Source organism: Electrophorus electricus, chromosome 6 (genome assembly GCF_041902795.1).
Source record: "Electrophorus electricus isolate QZ-2024a chromosome 6, ASM4190279v1, whole genome shotgun sequence".
In the NCBI taxonomy this organism is placed as follows: Eukaryota; Metazoa; Chordata; class Actinopteri; order Gymnotiformes; family Gymnotidae; genus Electrophorus; species Electrophorus electricus.
The window spans coordinates 13,814,358-13,836,589 of NC_137502.1; positions in this window are offsets into that span (position 1 = coordinate 13,814,358).

The window sequence follows — 22,232 nt, forward strand, 5'->3', positions numbered from 1 at the left end:
CAGATAGATGGAAGGAATGTACTGAAAACCCACTCTATGGCACTCGGTTAGCCCTCAAGCATCACTGCGAGCTTCCCATAGCTGGGGTGAGCCTTGTGAGCTGCCAAGAGGGTTCTGTTCTGAGTGTTCCTCCAGAGTCACCAAGCCTGCTTCCATGCCTGTCCCGTTGGCCTTCCATCCTGTTCCTGTCCCTGGCATTGTGGACACTATCCAGCCTGTTTCTGTTCCTGGTGTGGAAAATGCCACACAGCCTGTTCCTGTTTCTGTTCCGGCATTGTGGATGCAACTCAGCCTGTTCTTGTTCCCTGCATGGAAGACATCATCCAAGTTCCTGTTCCCATTGTGGAAGATGCCACTCAAGTTCCTGTTTCTGGCATGGAAGACACCGTCTGAATTCCTGCTCCAGGCATGTAAGACTGCCTGACTTCCTGTTCCCATGCCTCATGCCAGGTCTGTTCCCATGCCTTGCGCTAAGCTGGTTCCCACAGTCATGCCTCCAGACCTGCCACTGCTGATAGCCGCCAGGCCTATTCCCGAGCCTTGTGCCACACCTGTTCCTGTGGCCATGACTCCTGTCGCCTCTGCACCTCTGGACCTGCCAAAGCAGCTGCCAGCAGTAGCCACACATCCAGACCTGCCAGACCCGCCAGCCCCTAAGTCTGTTCCTGTGGCCACATTCCTGTGGCCACATCCTGTGGCAAGCCTGTGACTACAGCATTCTCCGCACCCCGAGACCCAAATCCTGTTGTCACCACTTTGTGTTTCCCAGCAGTCCCACTCCTGTCCAAGTCTCCTGTTGCCACTGCCCCATGGTTCCCACCCATCCTGTACCATTTGTTTGCTGTTCACCCTGGGATGCCAGTACCTCTGTTTTGCCTGCCCGATTGTTTTTCCTGGCTTGTTTCTGTGCCTGTCTTTGTTCCTGTCTCTGCTTCTGTTTCTGTCCCTGTGCCTGTTTATGTGTCTGTTCCTGTGTCCGTGTCCATTTTTGTTCCTCTCCCGGTGTGTTGTTTGGTTTTTGTTGCGTTTGTTGCCTCATCCTGTTCTTCCCTCTGTTGTCCCTTGTTTGGCCTTGTTTTATGTTGTGCCTCCTCGTCTTCCCCGTCAGTCTGTTTTTTGGCCTCAGCCCATTTATGTTTCTTCTGTTCCTGTTCCTACTCCCGCTCCCGTGTCCGCATCTGTGCCTGCTCCATCTGTTCTGTCGCCTGTTCATGTTCCTGTTGTCACCCCAGTTCATGTATCTGCTTCTTGTTCTGTTTCTGTTTCAGTTTCTGTTCCTTGTTTGGTGTCTCCTTCTTTGTCTGCCTGTATTCCTCCTGCTCCTGTTTTTGCCCCTGGTTCTGCCTCATCTCCTGTTCCTGTATCAGTTCTGGATCTCGGCCCGTGTTTCACTCCTGCTTCTGCTCATGTGTCAGTTGTTTCGGTTCCTGATGTTTCTGGTTCTGTTCCTGTTTCACCTTCTGTGTCTCCTGGCCCTGTTCTGCGTCCTGCCTCATATTCTTTGGCTCCTGTCCTGGTTTCTGCACCTGCATTGGTTCTGTTTGGTTCTTTTCCATCTGCTTTAGTTTCTGCTCCTCTCTCTGCTCACTCTCCAGAGTTCCACGTTAGAGAGAGGTTACTGTCACAATTCCCTTCCGCTAGCATTGTGATCTCCCTAGCAACCATGTCTCATGTTTTGCTTTGCTTTACATCCTGGTTTTGTTTCAGTGTGCTTTGTTTTGTTTTTTGTTTTCTCTGATCTCCCCCCTTGTTTGGTTTTCTCCATTTATTTGTTATAGCTGTTGCTTGTTTCTTCCTTGTTAGCTTGCGTATTTAAACCCCATCTTTTCCTCAGTATGTCGCTGGTAATTTGCCCTAGCTCATGTTATGTTTACTCAGCCTGTGTTCTAGCCTCTGTTTGTATGTAGCCTGTTCTGTTAACATGTGTTTTTGCTATTTGTACTCTGTTCGTGTTAGATTTATGACCTTGGACCGTTACCATAACCCTGATATTGGATTTGCCTTTAATAAATCTCACCCCTCTCAGCTTTTGCCTCTGCCTCCCATTTGCTCCATGTTATAATGGTACCTTATGTTATTGGGATGGTAACTCTGATGGACAGATTTCTTGCATTAGTGAAATGATCAAATTCTGAGGTGAAAAATTTAGGTGAAGATGCCCATTTGTGGAGCAAGTGTACATTTAGAAATACCAAGTGTGTACTTTTTAAGTAAAACTGACCCAAGTTCAGACTGCAGTTAAAAACAATTCTGAAGCCAGGTCTAGCCCACAGACATGATGTGCATAATAATAGTTTTCTGATGGTGTAGTTGTTTTGTTGTTGTGAGAGTCCTTTTTTATTGCAGCAAATATTAAAATTTGGGCTACCATTTCCAGCTGTTCCTGATTGGGCCTTTGAGGGACTGAAATTCATGCAGTGTTAGAAATAAAGTGGATGTGTCTATAAATGTCATGCACCCATTCGAGACATTGGAAGTGTTTTAATCATTGCACTGCAGCTGAGCAAACTCTTCATGTTGGGTTTGTTTCAGACAAAAAAACGATGTTCCCTCTGGTGGAGAAGAGTAATTGAAATTTGTCTCAAAGCAGTATAATTTCCATGTTAAATAAATTATCTGACAACACCTGGGCAACTCAATGAATCAATTAAAACAATGCTGCTTAGCTGAACACCAGAGTACAACCCCCCTAGCAGAGTAATGGTTTGCTATCTGGAGCAGACACACTGGCTGGTAGTGTAGTTGGGAAAAAGAGTTCTCATAAAGACATGTTTGTGTCAGGTCCTTGCAGAATGACTGTTAAGATAAAGCTTTTAAACTGTATGTTATTCATGTATCTAGGAAAGTTACCTTTATATCTTTATATAATTGGAGGATGGGCTTTATTGCATTTGAAGGGCAAATAATTTTCATATTATTTTAGCTTTAGGCAGCACCGTAACCCATATGCAGGACCTAGGTGTGCTTTTCCTTGTGGGTTTCCTTACAGAATTTCATTTGCAGTGTGTTGATTGTGAACCTGCACTGCACTCATAAACTTGGACAGGTGGAGACATAAAACTCAATTTCAACTGATTTCAACTGAATCAGAGGCGTAGATAATGTGCTCAAGAAACCATTTCCATTTACACTTTGGATTAGCATAAATATAAACAATATTGTACAAATATTGTGTTTACACCTGTATTTAAGTGTGCTCTTGTGGTGTAAATTGTTTAATTTCTCATGCACAGTATGCAAATAGGTAGAGTGGTAGGAAGTCTTTAAACTTTAAACATGGCAAGTGTAGGGTCACCAGACATGATTTTATTGTGCTTACTTTTCCACCTTTGACAGGTATATTAATAGTGCTAAGCTGTCAGGAAAATGTTTGCAGCAATTGTGATGGGAATTACTGAAAATACTATTCCACTGAACCAGCCACTATTGTTTAGGAAACAGAATTCATGGAGTTCCTTGGGATGATCTGGTGATGCATCCTGTGGAAGGGTAATTTCTCTAATTTGAACACATTGCATGGTTTCAGTGTACACCTGCTTGGGATCCACTCTCTCAGTGTGTGGTGTGTATTTTCACCTTGCGTTAGCATAGTTTTTACCCCATTCTTCCCCCATTTTTCCCGATCCAAATAATACACTCTGATATACACTATATTGCCAAAAGTATTCGCTCGTCTGCCTTTGCACGCATATGAACTAGAGTGAGATCCCAGTCTTAATCCATAGGGTTTAATATGATGTCGTCCCACCCTTTGCAGCTATAACAGCTTCAACTTTTCTGGGAAGGCATTTCACAAGGTTTAGGAGTATGTTTATGGGAATTTTTGACCATTCTTCCAGAAGTGCATTTGTAAGGTCAGACACTGATATTGGACAAAAAGGCCTCACTTGCAGTCTGCGATCTAATTCATCCCAAAGATGTTCTATCGGGTTGAGGTCAGGACTCTGTGCAGGCCAGTCAAGTTCTTCCACACCAAACTTGCTCATCCATGTCTTTATGGACCTTGTTTTGTGTACTGGTGCACAGTCATGTTGGAACAGGAAGGGGCCATCCCCAAACTGTTCCCACATAGTTGGGAGCATGAAATTGTCCAAAATCTCTTGGTATGCTGAAGCATTAACAGTTCCTTTCACTGGAACTAAGGGACTGAGCCCAGCTCCTGAAAAACAACCCCACACCATAATCCCTCCTCCACCAAACTTTACACTTGGCACAATGCAGTCAGAAAAGTACAGTTTTCCAGGCAACCGCCAAACCCAGACTCGTCCATCAGATTGCCAGACAGAGAAGCGTGATTTGTCACTTCAGAGAACATGTCTCCACTGCCCTAGAGTCCTGTGGTGGCGTGCTTTACACCACTGCATCCACTTTGTATTGCACTTGGTGATGTGTGAAGGCTTGGTTGCAGCTGCTCGGCCATGGAAACCCATTTTATGAAGCTCTTTACGCACTGTTCTTGCGCTAATTTGAAGGCCACATGAAGTTTGGAGGTCTGCAGCAATTGACTCTGCAGAAAGTTGGCGACCTCTGCGCACTATGTGCCTCAGCATCCGCTGACCCTGCTCTGTCATTTCACATGGCCTACCAATTTGTGGCTGAGTTACTGTCATTCCCAATCGCTTCCACTTTGTTATAATACCACTGACAGTTGACTGTGGAATATTTAGTAGCGAGGAAATTTCATGACTGGACTTGTTGCACAGGCGGCATCCTGTCATGGTACCACGGTAGAATTTACTGAGCTCCTGAGAGCGACCCTTTCTTTCACAAATGTTTGTAGAAGCAGTCTGCCTGCCTAGGTGCTTGGCTTTATATACTTGTGGCCATGGAAGTGATAGGAACACCTGAATTCAATGATTTGGATGGGTGAGTGAATACTTTTGGCAATATAGTGTAGATCACATTATTATGCAAGGTGTACATTGGGGTTTGGGGAGACTAGTCAGCTAACAGCCACTAAGAAACACCTAGCTTATAACTACACTCACTGGTCATTTTATTAAGTAGGGACATTTTATCATGTACAATTACAGACCATACTCATTCTATGCAATTGTACTGCATGTATCTTTACTATCTTCAGGTATGCATTAGCCATCAGTTCATTAATGTTCTGTTTGATCACAGTGCTACTGCTGACTACATATTAATAGGGTAGAGGTCCACTTTCAGCACAGCATGAACACTGACATACTAGCAGCATGGTCATGGGGGTTTGTACTAGTACACATTTAATACATGATGGAGCTTTTAATGTGTGTTTTTATATAATCCAAGTCACTGCTGGGTTAAGAATGTTCTGGCATGTTCTTCATTAAAAACCACCTACTGATGAAAGCATAGCAAATGATAGCCTATAGACTTTCTATATATCTACAATGTGTTAACAGTAAAGTGGTGTTTCTATTAAATGGTGAACTTTGTTACTTTTTGGTTTTCTTTTAAATTCTTATAGAGCACATTTACATTCTGAATATAATCTTTATGTTGTTACTTTAAAAAAGATGACTCATAAGACTAACACATTGTGAAAGGAACAGAAGTTCAGAAAAGAAACAACATAATGACCCTATCAAGTCACAGCCAAGCCAATTACAGATCTTTATATGCGCAAGGTAAAACCAAGAGTGCTCGCATCATTGCTATCAAGTGACCTTTAGTTGTGAGCAGTAGAATGTAGTCACAAATTCTCACAAAAGGTTTTGAGCTGATTTAAAGCAAATGATGAATACATTTGAAAACAAAATTTTTCCAGAAGTTTTAAAACTTATAGGTACAAAACATTCGGTTATCATCCAAATATTCCAAAAGCACCCATCTTGTTTCAGGGGTGGTTTGTTTCACTTTTGATCTTTTTGAAGTGTAACATTATATAACTGTGCATATGCTTATTTTATATTTGACAAAGGCAAATCAACCAACTGAAGGTGATGGGAGAAGGGGAAATCAGATAGCAGTGGAAAAACTTCCCATATTTGTTCAGCTATTTATAGAGATCACACTCTTTCTGCCAGAGAGTGAAGCTGCCGTTATCCTGCCTGATTACTTGGCTATCACTCCCCATCAATTTGGCTATCACTCCCCATGAAGGACAGACATGACACATTCCATGGAAGACCATGGACTCTTCAAAACCACTCTGTAGATCTTGCAGGGAAAGAGACCTGGCTGGACCACAGAGAAAAGACTATGCTGCTGATGCTAACCCATGTAAAAGGAGTATCCTTTGGTTGTGTTTATGTTGAATATGTGACAGTAGAATTGGGTCTGGCTCTGCTTTTGTGTACCTTCATTTGTGTTGTTGAGCCCCTGCTAGGTTTTCTGATCACATTGTCATCTAGTCATTGTCACACCTCATTCATTAAGCAGTGTTTGCAGAACAGAATTTGCATTCATGGTACCTCGCTAACAACCTAAGAAGCACAGCTCACCTATCTATCTAGCTCAAATCATTTAATACTATTATACTGCTAGTATATCATATAAAAAACTCTCTGTTTACTGTACACGTCTACACGTGATGATATTGAGTCTGGCATGTGGGAAACTTCACCACCAAGGACAGAGAAAGGAAACCGCTAGAGGCTGAGCACAAAGCGCTTTGAAATGGAGGTTAGAAAGGATCTTGGGCCCCTACAGATCTCTCTTCGTATGTCTGGGTTAACACTACACTGACTATGCATGAGACACCTCATTTGCATCTCAGGTTGCATAGAAACACTGCTGCCAAGTCTCACAGACCTTATTCTCTCTCCCTTTTGATAAGCCCTGTTCACTAGTCTATGATGGGGGTCTTTAAATCCCTCAGCTAGCGTCTTTGTAAGAGTGCCCTGCAGGGACATGTGATACTAATGAATTCTCAGTAGTTTGCAGTGCTGGAGCATAATGTTATGCCCAATCCTCATTTGAACCCCCTTGATCCTTTTTCCCCCTCCATTTTTTTTCTCTCCCACTGCCTACAGACTGCAGCCGAGACCTCTCTGCAGACACCTGGGTTTTCCCAGGTTGTCCCAGGTTAGCCTGGGATGGTGCAGGACAATCAGAGGCTGGAGAATGGACACAATTCTGCAAGGCCTCACACAGGAGCAGCAAGATCGCATGGTTGCTGATCTAAGCGATTTTACTTGATTGTTCTCTCACACTATACTTACACAGTCGAGGTGATTAAATCCATAGGCTACTCCTCCCTTCGCTTCCATGTGCTAAAGTGTTTCCCTTTTTCCAGATCATTTTGTAAGATGTCTGAGACCTTTAAACTTTAACTTTTCTGTCTCGTGACTAAGTAGCACTACCCTAAACTATAAACTGTTGTGTCACAGAGATAGTGGGAATCTTTCTCCATTGTTCCTGAGCAGTAATTACAAACAGATCATCTTCTTCTCCCCACACAGCTGAGCGATAAGGCCAGCAAGCATGTAGGAGGAAGCGGCATTACATAAAGTTGGTTTGTTTTTGGGCGTTTATGAGGGAAGTCAGCAGCCAGTGAGAGTCAGAGCGGGTAGCGCAGCTTGCCATGGACAGATAAGAACCGGCAACGTGCTCTGATTAAGGAGGCAGTGTAGCGTGAGCTCCTTGCTATCTCATTGCATTGTGAAGCCAGAATGAGAGTTTGGGACAAGGCCCTGGGGAACACTGCTATGTCTCCCACATTCCAAAAAAAAAGTCAAAGGAAGGCAAGAAATGTAATAAATAAAATATTCCAAATGATTCAAAGCCAACTCAAGGTTCTGAAACAGCATGGATAGCCTTACTTTGAATATAAATATAGAAATGACAGAGGACTTTAGAAGGTGTCTAGAATTCTGCAGTAACCATGGTGCCAAAGAATAGAATTTGGCTTTTATCACATGGGCAGATTTTGTAGGAGCAAAGTCATGGAAGCAAACTTACTGTGTTGAAGATGTACAGTTTAAATTCATGTCATGTACATTGTGGCTGAAAGCCAAGTCAAGTGCTAGGCGATTTCCTCAGCCAGCCACTGGGAACCAAAAGTTCCAAATTTGTTCTCTTCACTGCTGCACAGAAAAGGCGCTATAACAAGGGAATGAGTTGTGATGGATGGGGCAGAATGGCACCATTTCTGTTAATGAAAGTGATTACAAGTGTCAGGAAACGTCACACCACCGCCTTTCCTCTAGAATATAATTGGGAGCAGGGCACACTGAGTGATAATTGCAGTTCATCAGATCAGATTTTACACCAGGGGCTTTTGTTCACATCTCTCAGCTACCTGCAGATCTTGTACCTTCGGAAACGGGCAGCTCCCTCATGGGCCCTCTCTGTTGTGCAGGCAGAATATGAAGAACCTTGAAATGTAACAAATTACAGCAGACCTGGAGAGTCACAGTAAGGAAACTTTTCTCTATGTATCATTGGACATTAAAACACTGGCATTAAGTTGCAGTGTGCAGAGCCAAGTTGAAGGATTTTCATTTGCACCTCCTCTCAGGGTTCAAGTGCTTGGTTCAAGTCCTAATGATCTGCCTTTGGACCTCAGACTAAGGGTGGCAGGAAAAGGGAAATTAGAAAGAATTCCTTATATTTCATCCTAGCGTTTATCGAAAGGACAAGTCACCGTCTCACTGACACACACACACACACACACAAGTGCGTACACACACACACACAGACACACACACACACACACACACACACACACACACAATCAACATCCCACAGTTGCTCACATTCCAGCTTCATTAAGGTGCTGTGGCTTCCTTCCCCTCTTCCTCTCTTCATTTTCATCAAAACATTGCAGATGAGGTCCTGAGCCCAATTAATCACAGAGCACTGCTTCCTCATGCCCACTCTCTCCCTCCCCCCACATTAATCAACCAGCCCACCACACATGCTAACTCCCCTTCACTGAGCCTGGCAGTTCTGTCAGCCAACATCAACACATGGGCCTATACACACACACACACACACACACACCCTCACACGTGCGCTTATCTGCCATGACGCGTTCACTCGAGATGTCTGTCACATGCTCAAATGTTCATAATCTCTTCTTCCTTCTCTCCAACTTGCTGCACCATCCCATATGTCCACAAATGCATGCGCACACACAAACACACACATCCCCATGACATCATAACATGCATTCATTGTTTACTGACTTACAGTCATATCACTGTGGACTGCTTAAGGACACAGTGAAGAAACACATACGCACAGGCTCGCACACACGCACACACACACACACACACACACACACACACACACACACACACACACACATATATATATAATTACTGAACATTATTTTACCATTATATATTGTCCCAATTTGGAGTTATATTGTCATTGTTAATTTGTGTCTTGCTGCAATGTCATTCACAAACTTTCAAGCAACCTACTTCCTTTGATTCAGCAAAGAAGCAAATCACCGGTGTATGGAAAATGAATAGCCATGTGAACCCCCCCCCCCCCCTTCCCCACCCCATGTCTGACAGGTCAAGAGTGAACGGAGGGAGGAACGTAGAAACGTCGCACTGTATGCACTCAGGCGTGTTCTCACACACGCTCCCTGCCTAACTACAGTGCACGTGGGAATTGGCTGCAGAAGCGCCCGCCCTTTTTGGGGGCCACCATGTTGCTTCTGCTCTGTTAAGTTCCAACTACATGTGCTGATTGCATTTTAACGACAATGCTGTACTGTTGTCCTACATGCCGATAAAGCCACCAGTCTTGTTCAGTCGCATGTTACATGTGCAAGAGAGAGAGACACAGAAAGAGAGATAGAAAGAAAGAGAGAGCAAGTCAAAGGGAGAGAAAAGCATTGAGCAGAGAATGTCAATGCTGACTCCTCTGTCTCTCTCTTATTCAAGCGCTCCCTAAAACCTCGAAATGGATGCAATTATTGATGGTGAATTTGCGCTGTTGCTTACAGAAGTCGGGGTAATTCTGTAATCCACATTTTAGCTGGGCTCCAGCACACTAAGACAGGCCTCTTGCCTGCACTCAGCCTCTCCACTCCACTCATGGAATGAGCTCCTCACCCTAACGCAAAAGGTCAAAAACTGCGAAGGGTAACCGCAGGGGCCGCAGTCGTCGGCTGAGGAAGAGTCAGTCACGATGGACGCTCCCCTCCCACCAGCATGTGGCAGCCGAGCCTGAAACGAGACGTCGTGCCCTGAAACTAAAGGAAGTGACAGCCATTTAAAGCATTCCAGTGCTTGACAGGTCCTTAAACACCCAGAGTCACAGTCTGTGTGTTCCAGCAGCGTATGAGCACAGTGCACTCAAAGGAGAGTGGGCCAAATTAATTAAGCATTGATAGCACTGGAGAGAGGCCACATGGATTCTGATTCACATACAACCTGCTGTGAAGCTGCCTGCCCTTATCTGACATTTAGACTTCACATGCTGCCACTCTTTGGCTTAGGACCTGATAACTCATAAATGCTTCATGTCCTTATTTATGACTGCCCGTGTTAGGACAATGACATCTGGCCATTCCGTGTGGGCTTGTAGATTGCCTGTCCCGAAAGAGGCCCTTGCTACACATCAAAATGACTTCTCGGACTACATGCAGTATGGCACACTGCGCTGCCTCTGACACTCAGATCATCACAATGTGGCAGATTTTGAAAAAAGCAGACACGCACACTGAATATGGGTGCCAGCCAATAAACAATGTGTTAAGTGCTCAGAGCATGACTTGAAGCAGTGATACATTATTAATACTTCTGCAAACATAAAAGCCTCGCCTTGTAAACTTGCTAAGACTTTCACCACACAACCTTTTCTGATCATCAAACTATTTATGTAATAAGAAATATGAAAATTTACTGCAGATAGCTGCAAATCTCCCCGCTTTGATCTCGGTGGCCATGAAAGGGATGCGCTCTTCACAACCGAGATAGTTGGCCGGCTGCTCATCCATTAATATGCCTCAAGAGAACCCCCAAGAATGGGCCTCTTCTCCCCTCTCCTCCCCTCTCCTCCACGCGCACTGAGTCGAATGCTCATCCAGATGGAGCCTGTTGTCTGAGCCACTCATGCTCACATATCATCTTTGATTCCGCATAAACCTTGCCATTTCGTTTCATTGTTAGGTTTTCCCGAGGTGAGGTAGCACTGGAGTCTGCCAAGCTGCAGCACTGTACGACTGGTCGTTAAGGTGCGAATTGCAGGATTCCAGCTGCCCGTGTGATATATTCACGGCACTCGCTTGGGTATCTTAAAACGTGGTTTGCTTCGGCCAATTCCGCGCTTCGACACGCGGTGTTAATGGAACCAAATCGCCTGCACTGCAGATTATGCTGTAAAAAGATTGGTGTCGTAGAAAAGCGATTAGAGAACCCTGTTCTGGAGAAAAAGACAAAGAGTGGTAGGGTAGCAGATGCTGGATGGCAAATTTTAAGCCACAGTTGGGTGTAGCTAATGCGTCATGTGCATGAGAATGCCATCGTTCGCAACTACGTGAATGTTATCTTGAAATGTCTACTATATTAGTCAGGTGGGATCATGCAGTTGGTGAGGATGAAGTATAAACGGGTGAAATGTTGAATTTAATCCTCAAGTTTTTGATTGCATAGCATCAGTATAATGAGGCAGGTTCACAAGTCAAAAGCTATTTTGCAATTAAGTCCCTCCCACCCCCGCACTTTCTTTTGAAGTCAGTACTGAGTAGTGTGCATGTTGCAGATCTAGTGAGGGGGGGATCACCATAATTAAATCACAAATTACCCTAAAGAGAATAGAAAGTTAAGAAATTTTCTCCTGGAGTATACAACGTATCAGGCATGTGTATGGCTAGAATAGGCTATAGGCAGTTTTGCATCTAAGTAAAATCATTACATACACAGGACCATGCTTCTATATATTCATAATTTATAATATATAATAAAGCATCAGCTTTATTATTTACCATTTGTGAATGATGGGGCCACGATTTATTGGGGTTTGAACATGAGAAGTTTAAAAGCATATACACATAAAGAGGGGTAGCTCGCTTTCCCAATTTGGTCCCTCACGTCAATCTTAACAGGCGCAACTCACATCCATGTCTACCCATCAATTAAATTTTAATAAGAAAAAGGTCAACTGCTTTTTTTTTCTTGCTTTTTTTTTTACTGTAACAGTCCAAATTGTCGCTTAGCACCATGAAGTTCAACATCAGTTCCTCTGAAGTTACGCTCTGTATTGATCCGAGCTTGATTAAGCAGATTTATTCAAACAAGTCCTCACACCGCGGCTCAGGAAATGGTCCCTGGCTCCTTGGTAATCGTACATGTAGATGGTAATTGCTTGTTTATGCTTTGAAGGCAGATGAGGGGAGTTGAGAGACACTTGGAATTGATCCGGACGCTGAGTGATGCGAACGTGACCCAGTGCCGTCAGAGATGGGTGGACTGATGGGGTGAGTGATGGCAGTTTAACGTGATCATGCTGGATTGCATCTGCTGTTCTCGCATGCTCGTTACGACCTGGAGCGGACTGAGCAATATTTGGACGGCCCTGAGGCCTTGCTTTTACTATCCCTCACTCTCTGTACCATGCGGAGCGCCAGGCATGCCAGGCACGGGGTGCAGAACAAGGCGTGCCTTCTCTACCCAGAAACCCTCCAAATGGCTACAGTTCACTTGCACTCTTATTTCCCAAGAACTCAGAATCCTTCCCAGCGACATACTCACCCGTTTTTCAAAAACGGGGCACAGATGTCTCAATTGACGTAAAACTGATGAAAGTTCAGGCATTTGATGTTTTATGGCCTGAGGATGCTTCCAGGCTAATGCTGTCCTTGTCTAAACATTGTGTGGAAACACATGACATTGGAGACTTAGGGATTTTCAGTTGCAGAAACGAATGTCTTTCCTGATTCTCAAAGTTTTCCACAAGTAAATTGCTGATCGAGCTACTCAACACCATTTTGTTATATGAAACATCTTGAAAATAGAAGATTTCTAGTAAACATATAGACAATTTAATGTCTTTGTTTCTCTGTGTTGTAAAACTATACCTTTGTTTCTCTTTGATCCATGCCCCATTTAAAATACAGTTAGTATAGCTATTATTCTAAAGATTTGTGGCCTATCAGGTCTGGGTAATGGCCCTCTCGTAGTCTCTGTAATAGCCATGCATTGTCATGAAATACGAAGTGAAGGGCTCATCATTAATGTATGAATAGCTTCTTTTTGCTCTTTTTTTTGTACTATGAGATGTAATAATCATTATTTCAAAATCTATTTAATGGAACAACATCCGTGTTCACATTTACTATTAAGATTACACTTAAGTATGTGGAGTCAAGAATATATGAATTGGTGTGGCACAGGCACTACTAAATTAATTCAATATATAGATGCATTACAGTTTTACAGTGATTATTGTAGTGAAAATAAACCAGGCCAAGCTTTTATGTGGTTACTCTTCGAACTCCAAGAGTCACTGATCTTAGTGGGTGCTTGGTGACAAAGTAGGTTTCAGTTATTTATGTAACTTCTGCGAACTTTATATAAGAGAGCATGTCTAGATTATAAACACACAAATGACAAGCACATAGAAACATGGTTAATGTATCCTTCTAAGATACTTCTAAGCTTGCATATCCATGATCCCTAAATTTCTTTATCAAGAATTGAATTACCCTTACAGCAAAGAGATCATACTTCATTAGGATTTTCTGTGTGTGTGTGTGTGTGTGTGTGTGTGTGTGTGTGTGTGTGTGTGTATGAATGTGTGAGAGAGACTGAGGGGAATGTGCTGTTCAGAAGGCATTGATTAATTATGCCACACACGATTAGGCCATCAAATCGAGTGTGTCCTCTTCCCCTGTGACGAGGTGATGTCAGAATTTGATGAGGTAATAGTGTGTTGCCTCTTCTATCTCTCAGTAGTGAAGATGAGTGACTTCTTCAAAAGCTCTGGATTAAGGTGCCTTCACTGAGACTCTGGAAGTGTTAGCCTTCAGGGAATGGAAGGAGCATAGCAACCCCATTAGGCCTGTTGCCTATATATATATATATATATATGTATGTGCGTGTGTGTGTGTGTGTGTGTTCCGACATCCTCTGCATATACCCTCTCGCACTTGGGTTGCTTGAATAACCAAGATATGATCCTGTGGAACTTCCAGATACAGACTGACGAAATGATAATGCCTACCCATCTCTCTCTCTCTCTCTCTCTCTCTCTCTCTCTCTCTCTCTCTCTCCTCTGTCCAAAACATACATATCCAGTATAGACACTTACTGGCCACTTTATTAGGTGTACCTGTTCAACTGCTCGTTAATCTAATTTCTTATCAGCCCATCATATGGCATATAGACATGCTCAAAGTGACCTGCAAAAGTTCAAACTTACCATTACAATGGGGAAGAAAGATGATTTAAGTGACTGAGTGTAGCATGGTGGTTGGTGCTAGACTGGCTGCTCTGAGTATTTCAGAAACTGCTGGTCTACTGGGATTTTCACACACAAACATCTCTAGGGGTTACAAAGAATTGTCCAAAAAGAGAAACTATCCAGCAAATGGCAGTTCTCTGGGCAAAAAATGCCTTGTTGATGCCATTCTTGTCAGCTAAGAACAGGCAACTGAGGCTACAATTCACATGGGCCCACCAAAATTGGACAACAGAAGATTGGAAAAATGTTGCCCACTCTGATGAGTCTCGATTTCTGCTGCAACATTCAGATGGTAGGGTTAGAATTTGGCGTAAACAACATGAAAGCATGGATCCACCCTGCCTGGTATTAATGGTTTAGGCTGCTGCTTATGGTATAATGGTATGGGGGATATTTTGTTTTGGCACACTTTGGGCACCTTAATACAAATTGAGCATCGTTAAATTGCCACAGCCTACCTGAGTATTGTTGCTGACCATGTCCATCCCTTTATGACCACAATGTGCCCATCTTCTAATGGCTACTTCCAGCAAGATAGCAAGCCTTATCATAAAGCTCAAATCAACTCAGACTTGAATCTTGAACATGACAATGAGTTCACTCAGTCCAATAAAACACCTTTGGGATGTGATGAAATGGGAGATTTGCATCATGGATAAGCAGCGGACAAAATCTGCAGCAACATGTCAATATGGACTAAAATCTCTCAGGAATGTTTCCAGCAGCTTGTTGAATCTATGACATGAAGAATTTAGGCAGTTCTGAAGGCAAAAGGGGGTCCAAACCAGTATTAGCAAAGTGTAGTTAATAAAGTGGCCTGTGTGTGTGTGTGTGTGTATTGTCTCTGTCTCTATCTTTCTCTTCCTTCTTTCTCACAACATCTACCATGTTGGAAGGGTGAGGAGAGACATTGATAAAAGTACTAAAATGAATGATGATATGTGGGGGAAAAAGGTTGTTCATCTTCAAAATCTGCCTTGCACTTCTACTGAAATTTCTAATGAACATGGAAAATAAGCAAATGTTGAATATGGAGGAAGTGGTGATATGTTTGGTTTTGGGATTGAAATAAAGAGGGAAAAGGGAGAAGAAGCACATGTCTGTCTTGTCTCTTGAAAGCAGGATAAAATCGCTGTCTTTAGCAGTGGATGGTGATTAAAACCAAGTGATCCATTAAGGATTCTCCTCACACCCTTTAATTCCAGCTCCATGGCTTGTCATCTTAAACACAGGCTCCGCCATGTTTCCACCTGTTCTTGTCTAATAGGAAAGCAATGAAATGGGGTTGTAAAATCACATATAAATCTTTCAGGGTGCTAATAAAAAAGTCCCTTCAGCCAGTTAGAGCAGTTGTCTTTGAGTGGATATCACTAAGTATTAGTGTTTGCTGCCTATAAGAAATAATGCTATAAATGTGTGACAGGCAGCCACTAAGATGACAGGTGTCTTCTCTGTCTCTCATAGCATTAGAATTAAACTTTAAAAGGAAAAATGCTCCTAGGGGAGCCATTTTAGGGTGTGTTCATCTTATCACTGTTGGGAAACCCTGCTTTTTACAGTAGACATTGTTGCAAAGAAGCTTTATAAAAAAATCTTGCTTCAGACCTCTAATGATTGAGTTGAGAGTAAAAAATAGAGGGAAAAACAAGGGAAGCATAACAAAGAGGGATAGGGAAGTTCAGAATGAGGTGAAACCTTCCTTGGAGTGACACCAGACAGTGAAGATTTAGACAAAGCAGGAATTTAAAAAAACAAACACTTGGATGTCACAAAGGAAAGGCAGGTAAGCACCTGTATAGGTTTAGGACAACCACCACCAGTATACATGATGTTATAATATTAACCATTGAGGGGCATGAAGAACATAACTTGAGTAGATTCAATTAAAGATGAAGTCCACATCTCTGGAGTGTCCAGGGTGGAGGGTGGTTACAGATGAAGTCCACATCTCTGGAGTGTCCAGGATGGAGGGTGGTTATCATTGCTGCTGCGAGGTGAACGGCACAGGCATATGGGTCATGAGACGATCCAGCAAGTAAAGCAGGCATCCCACGGAATTACCTTGGAGTGCTGGCCCATCACACGGCTTCTCAGCATCGGTACTCTGGGTCAAGCACCAGCCAGAGCACATGCATGGCTCAGTGAAACATAAAATAGATTGTTAAGTATGGATTTCTCACCAGTAGTAGTACAGGATGATCATTTTACAAATTAGATTTCTGTGAGGCTTAGCTGTAATTCGATGGAGCCTCAATTTCTTTTAGCCTAAATGGAAAAAAAAGTGGTTTTGCTCTCTGTTAGCAATACACAGATTACAGGTGAAGTCTGGGGCTAGTAGTAGTGATGTGGATGTGATAACTCCTGTAATAGTAAACAACAGAAAATGTTTGAAGAAGTCTGATTGATCTGTACATAATGTTTAAACATTTAAAATTCCTTATTCTCAGTCTTTTGTGTAAACCTATCCTGCATAAGGAGAAAGGTTGTTTCAGACAATTAATTATTATGCACAATCATTTTAATGTGCATGATCTAATTGGAAAAAAAAAAATAAAAAATTGGATGGAAATGTTTAGAATCCTGCTTAGAAAGGTTTTCCACTCGCTTGAGGCTCTACACACCACCCACATTGTCAATGAAAATTTTATGTGACAAATAGGTGATGGATTGTTGAATAAATAAGAGATGCAGCAAATTTTACATGACAGATCAGCTGTTTGGTCTGAATGCACTGCACTGTTGCACCCGTAGGGCGCTATAAATAAAGAGACCCACTGGTCTCATGCGTCAGAGTGGCCCGCTGTCATCCTGTTTCCGAAAGCAAGAAATATGGTCTCATATTTATCTGACACAAAACAACCAGGTCTAAACAACCCTGACATCATTTTTTTCACCGACATTGAAATCTTGTTTTCAGAAATCCAGATTATTTGCTTCCATCCAACAGATTCAGATCCTTCGTTTGTGGCAAAGGAAACAAGATTGTGGAACCTAACAATTGTACAAAATGACTGCAGTCAGCTCAAATAATCGTGATTATGTGATAATTGCGAGAGGTCTATGATATGTGTGCTACCTGAATTTAATTTGGTAGAAAATAGGTTTGATGTTAGTTGGACTTTTAAGGGTGAAATGGGTCGAGCTGGGTAGATGCAGTATCATGAACCTCTCGTAATGAGTACAGCTTCACTGTGAATATTCATCATGAGGACTTCCCTAATTCAAGTGTGCAATTCCAAATTAAATTCAGGCAGCACACGTATCATAGACCTCTCACAATAATTATATAATCATGATTATTTGAGATATTAGGATCTGCAGGCTATATTTTCCTTAAGGCAGTAGGTTTTATCAGGTTTAAATGGTTGGATTAGGAACCCTACAACCTGTTCGAACCCATTTGAGAGCAATCCAGTGATGCCTGTATATCTGCACCATTATCACAACTTTATATCATGTCATGCTGTTGCGGTATTACATAACAGAAGTGTCAAAATTGTGCTCCAAGGTGGGATATGAAGTTTGAAAAAGACAGTAATTCTGGATGGCCCAGCTCATGTCCTGCCCCCAAAAAAAATCACACCCTAAAGCGTGATTAATGATCGATTGCTTGCTGTATCTTTCCCTTCGTCTGCTGGACTTGCTCTCCCTTTGATGTGGTCGGTTCACCATTTCTGAGTGACTCTGTTAGTGCAGGTCATGGTCTGAGGAATCATTTCCATGACAACAGTGTGCTGAGGAGCTGGTCCAGGAAGGTGGGAGATAATTCTGAAATCTGCACACCTCATTTCCGTAGAAGAAAAAAAGAATGGAAAGGAAGAAAGAGAAGGGACAGAGTAAGTAAAGGGAGCGAGAGAGAGAAGGAGAGAAAGAAGAGGTAGAGCAAGAGAACCAAGGCCCTTCAGGCTTTGTCAGCAGCTGTGGATGCACAGGCAGGAGAGAAATGCAATCATTTATCTATTTTTGGATTGTTCTTTCTGAAAGGGTCATTTTCCTGTGCACTGAGATGATGATTCCAGACTTAATATCATCCCACAGAAGTTTAAATAGCCAATGGAAACAATGAGATAAGGTTACCACCCTAACCAGGATGTGAAATTCATTATTTCAATCAAAACATTTAGGGTTATGGATTGCTCACACACCTTCAGCTCACCCCACAAAATCCATGATTTCCACAGGAGAGCTGCCCACAATTAGCCACTAATGACTACGCATCTGTGTTAATTACCTAATGATTACCCAGACTCTATTAGTGCATACATTAGGACCTAGGCATGGATGGAATTACTGGTAAATGATGTCAGAGGTTGATTGCTAAGGATATTTTCAGGGCTCAAGTTATTACAAAGCACCGTGTGTTGAGTTTCCCGCTAAACCTAAAGCTCCTGCTGTTTGAGTGGAGAGGCCCCAGCATCTTTCTCAGCTGACTGAGATGGAACAGGAGTGTCAATATTTGGTGAGAGCTCGGAGGCAGAGTGACGTATTAATAACCCATGGTTTAACGCAGACAGCCCCCACATGAACTAGTGCACCAGCACATAATCTGCAAATGTAACAAGGCTAATTCACCACACAACCTGTAGGAGGGACACCTCCTCTGCCCGGACTGACTGCTTGATCACAGCCTACCTCTGGGGAGGGCTGACCTCCAACAGCTACCCAATCACACGCCCCCCACCGCCGCCAAATCTGCGGATAAGGATGGCTCTGTAGCCAACAGTCTGGCTCGTTGAGCATTCACAAACACACATGAGGTGAGAGCTGAAGCAAGACTTTAAGACGGTAGTTTGAGCAGACTTTCCTTGTGATTGGAGCATTTGTGTGCTCTCTCTGCTAACTCCATCTACATGTGAGAATTCATGTGTACTGTGTATATGGTAGTCCTCTAATAATATTCAGTGATGTGTCTGAACTGGGGAAATGAGTCAAGTCGTTCATTTCCCTGCTGGTGTTTTATGCATGGACCCTATTCCTTGATGGAGAGTGGACACTTTTTAATTCATGAGCCACTAATCCATTTATTTATCAAATCCCCTCAAGTGTGATATTTAGAGGTAGTTGGCCCTCTGTTGCACTGCCTACCTAACACCAGCCTCCCTGTATGTATACATTAACCTCTTGACACAATCTCTTACTCTTTTTAGCAGACAAATCTCCGCAATGTCTTTAGCACAGCCTGGAAACTGGGTTTGATTTTTTATTTTTTTTATTTGCTCTTGACACTGTTTTTCTTTGTAGAGCATGAGCCTATCAACTGGATATTTTGACGTTCAAGGACACTCCATGAATGTAAATGATGATGTATAAGCGCAAAAGCCTAAGAACTTTGTGCAAAGTAATAAATTAATCTAATTTAATTTTCTCTGTCTGGAATCTGTTTATGGTTTATGCAAAAAAAGGACTGTCAGTGCTTTTTCATTGCAAAGTTGGCAGTGGCTACATGCAGTAGGCTCTGGACCTGAAGAGGCACATTCTTGTTTCACATGAAGGTGCTCTTTGCACCTGTGGAGGTCCAAATTGTTTATGTTCATTAGCCTTCTGACCACCATCCTCTTCTCTCCAACATTCACACCTGATCCTTCAAACCACACAGTTCAAAACAATCAGGTGATCTGACCAAAAGGCTTTGAAGTAGTCAAGAAATTCTTGAAGGGTTGAAGGGAAAAAAAAAGGGTCTGGTCTTCAAGAGAAGATGAGGCTTCAGCTCTTGATATTCTTGCCAAAATAGTTCTGATAAAAGGGCACATTTTCTTACAAAACATTTCAATTACAGCTAATCACTACTAAGGGAGATAATGGCCTCCACTGTCTAAACAAGTTTGTTATTGTGAGAATAGAGAGCAAGGAAACCCAGTACATTTCAAGAAAGAAAAGCCTAACCCAGACCAGAGAAGTTCTAAGAACTTCAGCAGAACACACACACTCCCACACACACACACAGACACACAAATTCTTAATATCTGCTAACCATACATGCAGCAGGGATGGTTCAAACACTCCAAGTGCTGGGAGACAGGTGTTGTCGGCTTTCTCTTGCTGTACTCACCAGCTGACCAGCATGATGCCCTGGATGTGGAGGTAGGAGGCATGGGCTCTAATAGCCTCATGTGACTCGGCTGTCCACCAGATTTGGGCCCGATATGCACATCCATGCCAGGGACTTTCATCTCCACTTCCCTGCAACCCCCTTTGCAGTTTTGTTTGGATGTTAACTTCTCTCTCCACAGGCAGACTGGGTCTTTAATAGGATGTGTACTTTTCCCTTGTTTCCCATTAGCATCATGCAGTCTTTTACTAATGTATATCTCTTCCAACATTGCTTTTATAATCTACCATCTCTGCCTCTATTAAGGCCTCCTCTGGCCTTCATTTTCTCAGAGAAAGTGATATACTCTGATTTCCTGAACTGCAGCTTTAGGATCAATTAAAAAAAATTAAGCGTCTAATGAAGTGCTGGCTTGATGAGAGGCCACAGATGAAGTCGGGCTGTATCTACACCATATCCAGCAGGAATGGGGAGGACTGGAGGTAGACCACACAGACCAGTCTGATGAATGGGGAGGGTTGGAGGTAGACCACACAGACCAGTCTGATGAATGGGGAGGGCTGGATGTAGACCACACAGACCAGTCTGATGAATGGGGAGGGTTGGAGGTAGACCACACAGACCAGTCTGATGAATGGGGAGGGTTGGAGGTAGACCACACAGACCAGTCTGATGAATGGGGAGGGTTGGAGGTAGACCACACAGACCAGTCTGATAAATGGGGAGGGCTGGATGTAGACCACACAGACCAGTCTGATGAATGGGGAGGGTTGGAGGTAGACCAAACAGACCAGTCTGATGAATGGGGAGGGTTGGAGGTAGACCACACAGACCAGTCTGATGAATGGGGAGGGTTGGAGGTAGACCACACAGACCAGTCTGATGAATGGGGAGGGCTGGATGTAGACCACACAGACCAGTCTGATGAATGGGGAGGGTTGGAGGTAGACCACACAGACCAGTCTGATGAATGGGGAGGGTTGGAGGTAGACTACACAGACCAGTCTGATGAATGGGGAGGGTTGGAGGTAGACCACACAGACCAGTCTGATGAATGGGGAGGGTTGGAGGTAGACCACACAGACCAGTCTGATGAATGGGGAGGGCTGGATGTAGACCACACAGACCAGTCTGATGAATGGGGAGGGTTGGAAGTAGACCACACAGACCAGTCTGATGAATGGGGAGGGTTGGAGGTAGACCACACAGACCAGTCTGATGAATGGGGAGGGTTGGAGGTAGACCACACAGACCAGTCTGATGAATGGGGAGGGTTGGAGGTGGACCACACAGACCAGTCTGATGAATGGGGAGGGTTGGAGGTAGACCACACAGACCAGTCTGATGAATGGGGAGGGCTGGATGTAGACCACACAGACCAGTCTGATGAATGGGGAGGGCTGGAGGTAGACCACACAGACCAATCTAAAGGAATGGGGAGGGTTGGAGGTAGACCACACAGACCAGTCTGATGAATGGGAAGGGGCTGGAGGTAGACCACACAGACCAGTCTGATGAATGGGGACGGCTGGAGGTAGACCACACAGACCACTCTGATGAATGGGGAGGGCTGGAGGTAGACCACACAGACCAGTTTGATGAAATGGTCTGCTTGCCTAATTGCTCCATACACAAGTTGTTACATAAGACAAACCCTAAGGTACCTGTTTTTTTCACAAAAGAATTGGGCAAAACCCAATTATGCTGCCTATAATTCCATGTTAGGGATGGACCAGTACTGATATTCTCTCACCCTATTGCATATAGTTGATATTTCACGGTATATTATCTTCATTTTGTGATTTTGTGAAGAATACTAAATTATACTCTA